Raw genomic sequence first — 16,513 nt, 5'->3', positions numbered from 1 at the left:
AATTGTGTTGGACCATCATCTTTTTGAGGGCACAGGCTTGGTGAAGAGGTTGAGGGGTCAGCGGCGTGCAGATGTCCATGGCATTTAATATAATTCAGCCACAGTGTGTATTGGAGCAGGAGACGGGAGCGTGGTAATGGCCGAGGCATCAGGATGGCAGTTTAACAAATCGGGGGAGGTTTCACACAAATGCTTACATATAAAACAAACTATTATAGAAGGGGCAGAAAGCCTTAAAAGTGAAACTCAAAAAAAAAATATAACTTTCATATTCCTTTTTAAAATAATATGAAGCAAGTTAACACGGAAATTACACCGGTTTCACCTGTGACAGGTGAACCCTAAATATCCTCTCGGTGGCTGGATTGCTTACTAACAACGTAACTGGCGTAAGAAAATCGAGAATGATACAAGGCCCATGAAATCTGGGGGCAAGCTTGCCCGCGGGAACAAAGTTCTTGACCATCACCTGGTCACCTACATTCAAAGTGGTGGGTCTCCGTCCACGATCATACCTTTCCCTAACCTTTTCATGAGATACCTTAAGATTGGCTTTAGCCTTCTTCCAAAGATCTTTAATATTATCCGGATCTATTGTCTCGGGTAGAATGTCACTCAGAGACCAGAGGTTAGAGAGCGGCGAGTTGGGAACAAACTTGAACATCAAAGAAGCTGGAGTAAATTTATGTGATTCATGAACCGCCGAATTCAAAGCAAAAGCTAACCAATGCAGGGACGTGTCCCACCTGGAATGATCATCATGATGATAGGCAATAAGTGCGGACCTGAGATTACGATTAACCCGTTCAGCCAGAGATGGTTGAGGGTAATAAGCAGAAGTAGTTACATGAGAGATGGATAAGTCAAAACAGAATTTACGAAATAAATTAGATGTAAAAGCCTTAGCATTATCAGATACAATATATTGGCACGGACCAAAAGAAGCAAAAATAGAATTTAGGCAAGTAATGGTGGACTGAGCGGTAGCCAGCTTAGTCGGAAATAACCAGGAAAATCTGGTAAAACCATCTACACATACAAAGATGAATTTGTTGGCATTTCCCTTCGACTGGGGGAAGGGTCCTACATAATCAATATACAGGCGTTCCATGGGGCGCGATGCTTGATGCGAAGACAAAAGGCCTACCTTGGTGGACATGGTGGGTTTACTGAGCAAACAAGATTTACAAGCTTTTACAAGTTCACGGATTTCACCGTCCATACCTTTCCAGATGAACATTTCACGAATCTTTTCACAAGTTTTAAATATTCCCAGATGCCCCCCCCCAATGGGGTCTCATGATAGTATTTGAAGATCATAGGCACAGGGACAGCTGGAACGACAACCTTCATCATCTTGTCATGCCTCGAAGGGCAACATTAAACACCATTCCTCAGAACATAAGGGACGACATGTTCCCCAGAAGAAAGGGTTTCCATTATCGGAGCCAGCGTCGGATCTTCATGTTGGTATTTCTCGATATCCCTAAAGAGCATGGGGGCATCCGTTAAGATGGCATTAACATCAGATAGTATGGACTCGGGAGGTGATGAACTGTCGACCGGTTCTTGGGTCTCGACGTCGTTTGAAAACATACGGCTGAGTCCATCAGCGACAATATTTTCGGTACCTCTGATATGTCTAACATCAAACTGGAAGGCAGAAATACGGATGGCCCAACGGGCTATACGACCAGTACGACGCGGCCTACCTAAGACCCAGCTTAAGGCTTGATTATCTGTCTCCAGGTCGAATTTAACATGTTCCAGATAGAGACGGAACTTCTCTAAGGCGAATAAGACTGCCAAACCTTCTAGCTCATATATGGAATACTTGGCTTCTTGAGCCGACAAGGTCCTAGATGCATAGGCGATGGCTCGCCACCCTAATTCAGTCTCTTGAAGAAGGACTGCCGCTACTGCTGACGACGACGCGTCGGTTTGGACGATGAATTTCTTCGAGAAATCAGGCATAGCAAGTACAGGGGCATTACAAAGAGCTAATTTAAGGTCTTCAAAAGCGGCTTGTTGAGAAGGTCCCCACTCGAATTTGATGCCTTTCCTACGAAGAAGGTTTAAGGGCGCCGCTCTATTAGCGAAGTTAGGAATAAACTTCCTGAAGAAATTCACCATACCAATAAACCTGGCGATGCCTTTGATGTCCTTGGGAGGTTTAAAATCACGGATGGCCTGTGTTCTCGAATGATCGACGGCTACACCATCAGGTGACACAATATGCCCTAGGAAAGACATAGAGGGCTTAGCAAAGGCAACCTTGGACAACTTAACAGTTAACCCAGCTTTACGAAGGCGATCGAGAACTTCTCGCAGATGATCTAGATGCTCTTCAAAAGTCTCTGAAAATACGACGACATCATCCAAGTAGTGATATAAGTACTCAAATTTGATGTCGGAGAAGACCCTATCTAGCAGCCTAGTGAGTACAGCTGCTCCCGTGGGGAGCCCGAAAGGCACGCGGTTGTATTCATATAAATTCCAGTCCGTGGCAAACGCTGTAAGGTGTTTAGACTCTTCGGCAAGGGGAATTTGATTATAGGCCTGATTCAAGTCCAAGATAGTAAAGAACTTGGCCTTACGAAACCATGAAAAACAAGAATGAAGGTCGGGAAGGGGCACAGATTGTAACACCACCTTCCGATTGAGAGCCCTGTAATCAATGACAGGCCTGAAGCCCCCTTGGGGTTTCGGGACTAGAAAAATAGGCGATGAATACGCTGACTTAGAGGGCCTAATAATACCATCCTTCAACGTCTGATCGATAATTTCTTTCAGAGCCTTCATTTTAGGTGGAGATAGCCTATACGGTGGAAAACGGACAGGAATCGAATCCGTGACCTCAACTTTGTATTCTATCAGGTCAGTAACACCAAGAGTATCAGAAAACACCTCTGGAAACGACTGACACAGCTTACGAATACTATCAGCCTGCTCCTCAGGTAGATGTCTAAGGTCTAACAACATCTCATCCTGGGTAGGCGAAATAGAAGAACATGATGCAGAATTACACTTTAATAGAGGGATATTACAATTAGAGGCAAATTTGAAAGTGCAAGACCTACTCTGAAGATCGAGCACAAGACCAGTGTGAAAAATAAAGTCCGCTCCCAATATAATGGGGCAAGACAAGAGCTTGGCCACAAACAATTTAACTTTCCAAGTGAATTTAAAAATACGAATTTTGACCAATAAGGAACCTAGAATTTCTAATGGGGAAGAATTAGCCGAAACATATTGAACAGGAGATGAGACATAGTCAGGTAGTTTACAAACAGATTTCAATTTAGAATACCATTCAGCCGAAATAATCGAACAAACACTGCCTGAATCTAAGAGAGCTGTAATAGGCTCGTTATTTAACTCAATCTTAAGAAAAGGAACCGGTGCGGGGGAATCCGCCGCAATCCTAACACACTCTTTGGGACCTTCAAAAGATAAATTTGAAATTTGCTCGTTCCCTGAATTTACAACCTGTTTACCAGGGGCTGAGTCTCGGGAAGATGGATTAGTCGACTCAGCCGAAGCCACTAGTCACCTTTTATTATTGGCATAGGTAGAATTTGCACCAGAAGTTGAGCAGGAGGGGGTGCTATTCGAGTTTGGGCAATTCTTGGCGATATGTGAGAAAGCCCCACATTTAAAACAGCCTTGTGCTGAACCAGCTCCATTATTTGCCCTACTAGTTTTGACCAATGGACATTTATTGCGAAGATGGTCAGGCGACCCGCAAGCATAACATTTACGGGGTGTGACTGGTCGGCGAGGTGGAGGCCGAGTATTACTAAACGAAGGAGGGGGTTCTTTTGCCACACGCAAAGAATCGGCGTACCTAACTCCTTCCGCTGAGACGGCCAACGCTTCAAGTTCAGAGAAAGTTTGCGGGCACGCCGCGAAACACAAGTATGACCTATAAGATGGTGAAATACCTTCCACAATAGCTTGTACAATTTGATCCTCAGGGAAGTGAAGAGCAAACACCCTAGTATAAAACTTAATGTCTTGTATGAAATCAGCCAAGTTCTCATCCAATCGCTGTACACGATAATAGTACTTCTGAATCAGAGAAGACCTCGCGCGGGCGGGAATAAAATTTGCAAGCAAGTGTGCATGAAAATCTTCAATAGATGACTGTTCGGCTATGGCTCTTACTAATTTGTCAGAAAGAATACCAATTGCATAAGGATAGATAATTTGCAAAATTTGACATGGAGAAAGAGAAAACACAAGGGCATGATCCTGAAATTCAACTAGAAATCTTAAAAATGAAATTACTTCACTGGTGGTATTAACCGAAAACTTAGAGATACCTCTGAGCAACATTGCCAATGGGTGAGGCAAGCTGCTAAACCCGGGTGACATAGTAGGTAAAGGTTTCAATGGCAAGGAAGTTAATTCAGAACGGATGTTACTCAACGATGCACGGCGTTCAGATTCGTTGTCCAATGGGGCAGAAATAGTTTGAGCGGCGATGGTTTTCCTATTAACTTCTCCCTTATGAGGCTCTTCCTCGCTACCTACATTCACTGTGGTGGCTAGATCGCTTTTGGGAGGATCCTCCCCAGTTAACAATTGAGTGACCTTGCTAGATAATTCAGACATATTTTCAAGCAGCGTACTAGCTTCCTTCTTCTGAACGTCATTCAACTTTAGAGACAACAGATCGTTAACTCTATTGGAAAAATGAAACAGCCTAGCTTGCACACGCTTAATTTGATTAGGAGAAGGATCATTTTCATCAAAAAAACTAACTACAGAAGCTAGCCCAGTAATATTCTCCGTGATCGTGGAAAGAGAGTCGTCAATTTATTTCTCTCCCAAATTGGGGATGGAAATGGGCAAATCTAGGGACTCTCTAAGCTTGTTTGTGTCTACTGCAACCGTGCCTCCAGATTGTACATTTCTAATAGTCAATTCATAGATCAACTCCTCCTTGCGCAAATAGTTAAGATGGAGAACATCGCGAGGGCCGGGCATGGTGACAGAACAATTTTGAAAAACTCAAAAGATTCCAGCAACTGGGAAAATAGTTAGAGTTCGGAACAAAACAATGTTTAGCCGTCAAAAGGGGCTAAATTGAGACCCATTCAACCACGCTCTGCTACCACTTGTTACCGTGTTTTTGTGGTAGTTATGCGTGAAAGAAGGTGCGGGGTGGTGAGCGGGTCTCAAGCTACTAAAGTAAAATTAATTAAAATTTAACCAGGTTATATTTTCTTTTCAAAAACAAAGAAATAACAAGCATGGCAGGTACAAAGTAGCAAGTCAAAGGGTAGTTACAATATTTACAGGATTTGGGCTTCGAGCCCTGAAAACACAATGCCTGGGCAATCAGCTCAGTTTTACCTCCAAACACAAGTTTCAACAGAGGGGCAGAAAACCCCATTCATGCCTAGGAGCCCTAGCTCCAAATTACACTGAAAAGCCTCCACGAGGCATACAACACTCAATTTTCAAAAGAGCCACTCGCTCTCAAATTTAAGCCTCTCCCAGGCCACACCAAACTCCACCTTCAAGTTGTCCTCAACGGACATAAACACAGGGGTAAAATACCCAATCTACTGAGGTCTATAAAATGAAAAGAAGGTTAATTAAATGACCTCTAAGGGAACAATTTTAGAGGAGGCGAACTTGCACTCCTAATACACTTTGATTAAGACCTACTTGGCACTAGGCCGATAATACCAGGGCTAATCCCATACTAAAGAGGTGACTTAAGAAAAGAACAATTTGTTTAACGTTAACGAGAATAGGTTGAGAAAAATAAGTTCACCTCAAAACAATATGAGTGGGAGCTCGAGAGGGTTAGCATTCTCTATCCCAGTATGTAGCTTTAAAAGAGAATATATGAAAAGAGTAGTTACATTTAGGAAAAGGTTACATGGTGGAACGCTTAGAACCCGCCCCGAGAGTTAAACTGCTGAGCAAGCAAAGAAAGAAGTTATTAATCGGCCATTACCTTGTTGTTGACCGCTGCCGAGGAAAGAGGCGCTTCCCGCCTCCTGCTATGTACTTAATACACTGAAAGATGGAACAGAAGTGGCCCGGAGACCCTAAAATCAGCAGTTTATATCCTCTCGCGGAAGGTTCTAGGTGTCAGGGGAATGAAAACACCCTCCCACAAACTTTTTATTGGGTAGGATACAGCAACATATTCAAGTTGGGGGAAGATACCTACGATTTTCAGAAATTAATAACAGAAATTCGGGATTGGTTAAATGCAAAACAAGGGGAAAGAGAGGGGTATACAGCCAACTTAACCAATAACTGAAAAAAATTTAGCAAAGACAAACATTTGAAATAAAAATTTCTCCAACAAAATAGTTCTTTGACTTCGCACTAGGGTGCACTATTGTTGATCTTCAGTAGTGTCCTCTAGAAGAGAAAGTTCACACTTCTTACTTCAAGCAAAACAAAAACACATCAAAAATGACAGTTCAAAAACTCAAAATTTTCCACGTGGTGACATCTTTTGAGAAGGTAGCGAATTAATAGCGTATATAAAGTTCAGACTTCCTCCAGCAGAGGAGTTTCAACTGGCGCAAATTTTAAATTAGCGGCGTGGAGGTGTACCGCCCGGTACAATTATTATTATTATTATTATTATTATTATTAATTCCTTTTTTTTCCCAAGGAGCGCGTATGAACTTATTTAGCACAACGTTTCTTCTTGTCTTCCCAAAATCTATTCATTCTTTCGCTGTGTTCCTTTTTGCGTTCTTCTGTCCATCCTGTAACTTGTCTTTTAGCTTGATCAGCAAATATGTGTTATGCGGTTTCTGAATTTTTTCTGTCTTGCAAAATTTCTTAATTTATATCAATTTCCTGAAGAACTTTGTTTAATTCTGTAAGCTAGTTGTGATTTTTTAGAGATAATGCGAGATTTAGTATTTTCATTCTTAGTCTATTGTTATCCATCCTGATCAGGTGACCATAGAATTTTAATCTTCTTTTTCTAACGGTGTCTGGGCTTTTCTGTTATTATTATTATTATTATTATTATTATTATTATCATTATTATTATCATTGTTATTATTAATGATTTAAGTCCTAGTTTTAGTGTTGGGATAGAATGCACTGAGTTCAGTTAAGTAATTTAAGGACAATTTAGACCGAGAGCAGATACCAATGAGTATATGTGTCTTAGGATTGGACATTTAATTAATTAATGAATTTGTTCCATATGTGTGCAGATTGAAACTGTTCTGTAAACTTCCTTCGAAATGTAATACATTTTTACGTGAAATATATATTAGGGAATTAATTCGTAAACTTGGACTCTCTCGGTATCGACTCTAGGTAAACTAAGTTTGTAGACGTTGTGGGTGGCTATTCAGGTATAAAGACTGTAATAGGAGACGAATACGATGCAACTCAGGAGAACTGAATATACAGCAGAGGCTTGCGTGAAAATAATACGTAATGTCTGACAGCGAGTTTAACATAACCAGCGTGCTCTGTCATCATCTGTCAGAACCAGAACTCTGACTTTTGATTCCGGACATGGTGGATTTTGACGACCTTCTCTGATATGCTTCTCTTATTTTTCAAGTTTTACACCAGACAAACTCTCAGTGCATCTCTTCGAGTTCATTTTATTAGATTCCTATACTTAATTTATTTGTCGTGTCAGAAGCACTAGCTCAGCCACATGTAAAAGACATATTTTACAACATGATATACATATTAAAAACAAATGATGCCTATACTAATGCATAAACATTCCACAATCATTCGGGTCACTTAGACCCTGTATAAGAGGGGGAATTCCTCAAGGCAGTATTATTGGACCTTTATGTTTTCTTATATATATATGTCAATCATATGTGTAAAGAAGTGGAATCATAGATAAGGCTCGTTGAAGATGATGTTATTCTGTACAGAGTAGTAAATAATTTACATGATTGTGAGCAACTGCAAAATGACCTCGATGATGTTGTCAGATGGACAGTAGGCGATGGTATGATGATAAACGCGGTTAAATGTCAGGTTGTGAGTTTCACAAATAGGAAAAAGTCCTCTCAGTCTTAATTACTGCGTTGATGGGGGGAAGTTCCTTTTTTGGATCATTGAAAATACCAAGGTGTTAATATAAGATAAAGATCTTCATTGGGGTGATCACATAAATATGATTGTTAATGTGCCGGGCGGTACACCTCCACGCCGCCAATTTAAAATTTGCGCCAGTTGAAACTCCTCTGCTGGAGGAAGTCTGAACTTTATTGACGGTATTAATTTTTAAGTTTCTCAGAAGATGTCACTACGTGGAAATTTTGGAGTTTTTGAACTGTGCCACTTTTGATGTATTTTTGTTTTACCGGTAGTAAGAAGTGTGAACTTTCTCTTCTAGAGGACACTACTGAAAAACTACAATGGTGCACCCTAGTGCGATGTGAAAGAACTATTTTTTGGAGAAATTTTTATTTCAAAAGTTTGTTTCTTGTTAAATTTCTTTCTGTTATTGTTTAAGTTGGCTGTATACCCCTCTCTTTCCCCTTGTTTTGTATTTAACCAATCCCGAATTTCTTTAATTAATTTCTGACCAATCTGATGTATCTTCCCCCAACTTGAATATGTTGCTGTACCCTACCCAATAAAGTGATTGTGGGCGGGTGTTTTCTTCCCTAAAACGCCTCGAACTTTCCGCGAGAGTATATAAACTGCTGATTTTTGGGTCTCTGCGCCACTTCTGTACCATCTCTCAGTGTGTAAAGTACATAGCAGGGGGCGGGTAGCGCCTCTTTCTTCGGCAGCGGTCAACAACAAAGTAATGGCCGATTAATAACTTCTTTCTTTGCTAGCTCAGCAGTTTAACTCTCGGGGCGGGTCCGAAGTTTTTCCATAATGTAACCTTCCTTAAAATGTAAAGACCTTTGGTATCTATTCTATCTTTAAACTACATATCGGGATAGAGAGTGCTTAACCCTCTCGAGCTCCCACTCATATTGTTTTGAGGTGAACTTATTTTTCTCAACCTATTCTTCTTTAACATAATGTAAATTGTTTCTTTCTTAAGTCACCTCTTTAGTATGGGATTAGCCCTTGTATTAACGGCCTAGTGCCAAGTAGGTTTTAAACAAAGAGTATTAGGAGCGCAAGTTCGCCTCCTCTCAAATTGTTATTTTAGAGGTCATGTAATTAATCTTTTCTCACTTAATAGACCTCAGTAGGTTGGGTATTTTACCCCTGTGTCTATGTCCTGAGAGGACAACTTGAAGGTGGAGTTTGGTGTGGCCTTTCAGAGGCTTAAAGTTTGAGAGCGAGTAGCTCTTTCTTGAAAATTGAGTGTTGTATGCTTTGAGGAGGCTTTTCTGTGTAATTTGGAGCAAGTGCTCCTGAGCATGAATGGGGTTTTCTGCCCCTCTGTTAAAACTTATTTTGAAGTAAGGTTGGGCTGATTGCCCAAGCATTGTGAAGTCGGGGCGCGAAGCCCAAATCCAGTAAATTGTGTAACTACATTTTGTTGACTTGCTACTCTGTACCTGCCACGCTTGTTATTTCCTTATTTTGAAAAGAAAATATAACCTTGTTAATTTTACATGAACTCTAATTTTGTAGCTTGAGACCCGTTCACACCCCTCACCTTCTTTCACCTCTAACTACCGCAAAAACTCGGTAACAAGTGGTAGCAGAGCGTGGTTGAATGGGTCTCAATTTAGCCCCTTTTGACGGCTAAACATTGCTTTGATTCAAACTCTAACAATTTTCTCAGTTGCTGGAATTTTTGACCTTTCCTGTTTCAAAATTGTTCTGTCATCATGCCCGGCCCTCGCGATGTTCTCCATCTTAACTATTTGCGCAAGGAGGAGTTGATCTATGAGTTAACTATCAGAAATGTGCAATCTGAAGGCACGGTTGCGATAGACACCAACAAGCTTAGAGAGTCCCTTGATTTGCCTATTTCCATCCCCAACTTGGGAGAGAAAGAAATTGATGACTCTCTTTCCACGATCACCGAGAATACTACTAGCATCGGTAGTTAGTTTTTTGACGAAAATGATCCTTCTCCTAATCAAATTAAGCGTGTGCAAGCCAGGCTATATCATTTTTCAAATAGGGTTAACGATCTGTTGTCTCTGAAGTTGAATGACGTTCAGAGGAAGGAAGCTAGTACGTTGCTTGAGAGTATTTCTGAATTATCTAGCAAGGTCACTCAATTGTTAACTGGGGAAGTTCCTCCCAAAATTGATCAACCCACCACGATGAATGTAGGTAGCGAGGAAGAGCCTCCGAAGGGAGAAGCCAATAGGATAACCGTTGCTGCTCAAACTATCTCTGCCCCATTGGACAACGAGTCTGAACGCAGTGCATCGTTGAATAATATACGTTCGGAATTAACTTCCTTGCCACTGAAACCTTTACCTACTATGTCACCCGGGTTTAGCAGCTTGCCTCATCCATTGGCAATGTTGCTCGGAGGTATCTCTAAGTTTTCCGTTAATACCACCAGTGACGTAATTTCATTTTTAAGATTTTTAGTTGAAATACAGGATCATACCCTTGTGTTTTCTCTTTCCCCATGTCAGATTTTGCAAATCATCTATCCCTATGCTATTGGTATTCTCTCAGACAAAATCGTAAGAGCCATTGCCGAGCAATCATCTATTGAGGATTTCCACGCCCACTTGCTAGCTAACTTCATCCCGGCTAGGGCCAGGTCCTCCCTTATTCAGAAGTACTATTATCGTGTACAGCGTTTGGATGAAAACTTAGCAGACTTCATCCAAGATATTAAATTCTATACTAGGGTGTTTGCACTTCATTTTCCTGAAGATCAAATTGTACAGGCTATTGTAGAAGGAATTTCACCATCCTATAGGTCATATTTGTGTTTCGCGGCGTGCCCGCAAACCTTCTCTGAACTTGAAGCATTGGCCGTCTCAGCGGAAGGAGTTAGATACGCCGATTCTTTGCGTGTCGCGAAAGAACCCCCTCCTTCTTTTGGTCATCCTCGGCCTCCTCCTCCTCGCCGACCAGTCACACCTCGTAAATGCTATGCTTGCGGATCGCCCGACCATCTTCGGAACAAGTGCCCCTTGCTCAAGTCTTGTGGGACAAGGAATGGAACTGGTTCATCACAAGGCTGTTTTAAATGTGGGGCCTTCTCACATATCGCCAAGAATTGTCCCAATTCGAATAGCACCCCCTCCTGCTCAACTTCAGGTGCAACTTCCAACAACAATCAAAAGTGACTAGTGGCTTCGGCTGAGTCGACTAATCCATCTTCCCGAGGCTCAGCCCCTGGCAAACAGGTCGTAAATTCAGGGAATGTTCAATCTGCAAATCTATCTTTTGAATGCCCCAAAGAATGTCTTCGGATTGCGGCGGATACCCCCGCACCTGTTCCTTTCCTTAAGATTGAGTTAAATAACGAGCCTATAACAGCTCTATTAGATTCAGGGAGTGCTTGTTCAATTATTTCGGACCAATGGTATTCAAAATTGCAATCTGTTTGTAAACTACCTGACTATGTCTCTTCTCCTGTTCAATATGTTTCGGCTAATTCATCTCCATTGGAAATCCTAGGTTCTGTAAATGTCAAAATTCGTATTTTTAAATTTACATGGAAAATCAAATTGTTTGTGGCTAAGCACCTGTCTTGCCCCATCATATTGGGAGCTGACTTCATTTCTCACACTGGTCTTGTGCTCGATCTTCAGAGTAAGTCGTGCACATTCAAATTTGCTTCCAATTGTAAAATTCCCTTGTTAAAGTGTAATTCTGTATCATGTTCATCTATTTCGCCTACCCAGGATGAGATGTTGTTAGACCTTAGACATCTGCCTGAGGAGCAGGCTGATAGTATTCGTAAATTATGTCAGTCATTTCCAGAGGTGTTCTCTGATACTCTTGGTGTTACTGACCTTATTGAATACAAAATTGAGGTCACGGTTTCGATTCCTGTCCGTTTTCCACCTTATAGGCTATCTCCACCTAAAATGAAGGCTCTGAAAGAAATCATCGATCAGATGTTGAAGGATGGTATTATTAGGCCCTCTAAGTCGGCGTATTCGTCACCTATTTTTCTAGTCCCGAAACCCCAAGGGGGCTTCAGGCCTGTCATTGATTATAGGGCTCTCAATCGGAAGGTGGTGTTACAATCTGTGCCCCTTCCCGACCTTCATTCTTGTTTTTCATGGTTCCGTAAGGCCAAGTTCTTCACCATCTTGGATTTGAATCAAGCCTACAATCAAATTCCCCTTGCTGAAGAGTCTAAACATCTTACAGCGTTTGCCACGGACTGGAATTTATACGAATACAACCGCGTGCCTTTCGGGCTCCCCACGGGAGCAGCTGTACTCACTAGGCTGCTAGATAGGGTCTTCTCCGACATCAAATTTGAGTATTTGTATCACTACTTGGATGATGTCGTCGTATTTTCGGAGACCTTTGAAGAACATCTAGATCATCTGCGAGAAGTTCTCAATCGCCTTCGTAAGGCTGGGTTAACTGTCAAGTTGTCCAAGGTTGCCTTTGCTAAACCCTCTATGTCATTCCTAGGGCATATTGTGTCACCTGATGGTGTTGCAGTCAATCATTCTAGAACACAGGCCATCCGTGATTTTAAAACTCCCAAGGACATCAAAGGTATCGCCAGGTTCATTGGTACGGTGAATTTCTTCAGGAAGTTTATTCCTAACTTCGCTAATAGAGCGGCGCCCTTGAACCTTCTTCGTAGAAACGGCATCAAATTCGAGTGGGGACCTTCTCAACAAGCCGCTTTTGAAGATCTTAAATTAGCTCTCTGTAATGCCCCTGTCCTTGCTATGCCTGATTTCTCGAAGAAATTCATCGTCCAAACCGACGCGTCGTCGTCAGCAGTAGCTGCAGTCCTTCTTCAAGGGACTGAACTAGGGAGGCGACCCATCGCCTATGCATCTAGGACTCTATCGGCTCAAAAACCAAGTATTCTATCTATGAACTCGAAGGGTTGGCAGTCTTATTTGCCTTAGAGAAGTTCCGTCTCTATCTGGAACATGTCAAATTCGACCTGGAGACAGAAAATCAAGCCTTAAGCTGGGTCTTAGGTAGGCCGCGTCGTACTGGTCGTATAGCCCGTTGGGCCATCCGTATTTCTGCCTTCCAATTCGATGTCCGGCATATCAGAGGTACCGAAAATGTTGTTGCTGATGGCCTCAGCCGTATGTTTTCCAACGACGTTGAGAACCATGAACCGGTCGATAGTTCATCTCCTCCCGAGTCCATGCTATCTGATGTTAATGCCATCTTAACAGATGCTCCCATGCTCTTTAGGGATATCGAGAAATACCAACGTGAAGATCCGACTCTGGCTCCGATAATGGAAACCCTTTCTTCTGGGGAACATGTTGTCCCTTATGTTCTGAGGAATGGTGTTCTATGTTGCCCTTCGAGGCATGATAAGATGATGAAGGTTGTCGTTCCAGCTGTTCTTGTGCCTATGATCTTCAAGTACTATCATGAGACCCCATTAGGGGGGCATCTTGGAATCTTTAAAACTCGTGAAAAGATTCGTGAAAGGTTCATCTGGAAGGGTATGGACGGTGAAATCCGTGAACTAGTAAAAGCTTGTAAATCTTGTTTGCTCAGTAAACCCACCATGTCCACCAAGGTAGGCCTTTTGTCTTCGCATCAAGCGTCGCGCCCCATGGAACGCCTGTATATTGATTATGTAGGACCCTTCCCCCAGTCAAAGGGAAATGCCAACAAGTTCATCTTTGTATGCGTAGATGGTTTTACAAGATTTTCCTGGTTATTTCCGAATAAGCTGGCTACCGCTCAGTCCACCATTACTTGCCTAAATTCTATTTTTGCTTCTTTTGGTCCGTGCCAATATATTGTGTCTGATAATGCTAAGGCGTTTACATCAAATCTTTTTCGTAAATTCTGTTTTGACTTGTCCATCTCTCATGTAACTACTTCTGCTTATTACCCTCAACCATCTCTGGCTGAACGGGTTAACCGTAATCTCAGGTCCGCGCTTATTGCCTATCATCATGAAGATCATTCCAGGTGGGACACGTCCCTGCATTGGTTAGCTTTTGCTTTGAATTCGGCGGTTCATGAATCACATAAATTTATTCCAGCCTCTTTGATGTTCAAGTTTGTTCCCAACACGCCGCTCTCTAACCTCTGGTCTCTGAGTGACATTCTACCTGAGACAATAGATCCGGATAACATTAAAGATCTTTGGAAGAAGGCTAAAGCCAATCTTAAAGTGTCTCATGAAAAGGTTAGGGAAGGGTATGATCGTGGACGGAGACCCACCCATTTGAAGGTAGGTGACCAGGTAATGGTCAAGAATTTTGTTCCCGCGGGCAAACTTGCCCCCAGATTTCATGGGCCGTGTGTCATTCTCGATTTCCGTACGCCGGTTACGTTGTTATTGAGTAATCCAGCCACCGAGAGGTTATTTAGGGTTCACCTGTCACAGGTGAAACCAGTGTAAATTTTGTGTTAACTTGCTTCATATAATTTAAAAGGAATATGAAGGTTATATTTTTTTGAGTTTCACTTTTAAGGCTTTCTGCCCCTTCTATAATATTTTGTTTTATATGTAAGCATTTTTGTAAAACCTGCCCCGAACCGTTAAACTGCCATCCTGTCCTTGCCACGGCCATTACCACGCTCCCGTCTCCTGCTCCACTACACACAGTGGCTCGCTTCTGAAATGTATTGCTGCACGCTGCTGGCCCCTCAACCTCTCCACAATTAATGTACCCTACTATTATTCTGGTCCAACAGAAATTCTGCCGCCTAACTTTAATGTTTCAGTGCCCCCGCAGCCGCGCTGCAATGTGCCGCGACTGGGGTAGAGGAAGGGCCCCCTCGATCCCAGCGAGGACGACATGTGCACGGCGAGCCGGAGCTCTCCTCCCGGCCAAGGCTGATGTGCGGCGCACGACCTTCTACTGGCCCGCAGCCTGTATTTGTTCACCGCGGGCGCGGCGTGCTTCAACACCTCTGCTCCCCTCATAGTGCGGGCGAGCGGTATCTCAGGGTACTTGAGGGGCCCGGGCGGCCTCCTCTGAACGCAAGCAGTGGCGGCTGGTCTGGCCGTTAAAATCATCAACGTTTGAAGTACATATCCAGCTATATGGACATTCCAGTTCAACTTTACTACCTTTTCTTGGGTATTCTACGGCAATATTTGGTGGACTTAGAAAATTTTCCTCAACTTTAGAAACTAAAGTTTTCCTTCTGAATTCAACTTCTACAAACATAAAGACCTTACTTCACCAGTAACTACAAAAATTTTGAAACTGAATCAAACCAAATTAAGAAAATCTTATAAATACTTCTGCAATTAATCTCCATATCAACATCAAAACTTGGACCTTGCTTTCAAACAAATTTCATGTGTCACCCCTGGAAGAACTTTTGGTGGGGGAGGTCTGTACCGGGCGGTACACCTCCACGCCGCTAATTTAAAATTTGCGCCAGTTAAAACTCCTCTGCTGGAGGAAGTCTGAACTTTATTGACGGTATTAATTTTTAAGTTTCTCAGAAGATGTCACTACGTGGAAATTTTGGAGTTTTTGAACTGTGCCACTTTTGATGTATTTTTGTTTTACCGGTAGTAAGAAGTGTGAACTTTCTCTTCTAGCGGACACTACTGAAAAACTACAATGGTGCACCCTAGTGCGATGTGAAAGAACTATTTTTTGGAGAAATTTTTATTTCAAAAGTTTGTTTCTTGTTAAATTTCTTTCTGTTATTGTTTAAGTTGGCTGTATACCCCTCTCTTTCCCCTTGTTTTGTATTTAACCAATCCCGAATTTCTTTAATTAATTTCTGACCAATCTGATGTATCTTCCCCCAACTTGAATATGTTGCTGTACCCTACCCAATAAAGTGATTGTGGGCGGGTGTTTTCTTCCCTAAAACGCCTCGAACTTTCCGCGAGAGTATATAAACTGCTGATTTTTGGGTCTCTGCGCCACTTCTGTACCATCTCTCAGTGTGTAAAGTACATAGCAGGGGGCGGGTAGCGCCTCTTTCTTCGGCAGCGGTCAACAACAAAGTAATGGCCGATTAATAACTTCTTTCTTTGCTAGCTCAGCAGTTTAACTCTCGGGGCGGGTCCGAAGTTTTTCCATAATGTAACCTTCCTTAAAATGTAAAGACCTTTGGTATCTATTCTATCTTTAAACTACATATCGGGATAGAGAGTGCTTAACCCTCTCGAGCTCCCACTCATATTGTTTTGAGGTGAACTTATTTTTCTCAACCTATTCTTCTTTAACGTAATGTAAATTGTTTCTTTCTTAAGTCACCTCTTTAGTAAGGGATTAGCCCTTGTATTAACGGCCTAGTGCCAAGTAGGTTTTAAACAAAGAGTATTAGGAGCGCAAGTTCGCCTCCTCTCAAATTGTTATTTTAGAGGTCATGTAATTAATCTTTTCTCACTTAATAGACCTCAGTAGGTTGGGTATTTTACCCCTGTGTCTATGTCCTGAGAGGACAACTTGAAGGTGGAGTTTGGTGTGGCCTTTCAGAGGCTTAAAGTTTGAGAGCG

Source organism: Anabrus simplex, chromosome 5 (assembly GCF_040414725.1).
Source record: "Anabrus simplex isolate iqAnaSimp1 chromosome 5, ASM4041472v1, whole genome shotgun sequence".
Lineage (NCBI taxonomy): Eukaryota > Metazoa > Arthropoda > Insecta > Orthoptera > Tettigoniidae > Anabrus > Anabrus simplex.
Note: the sequence above shows the minus strand (reverse complement) of the source record.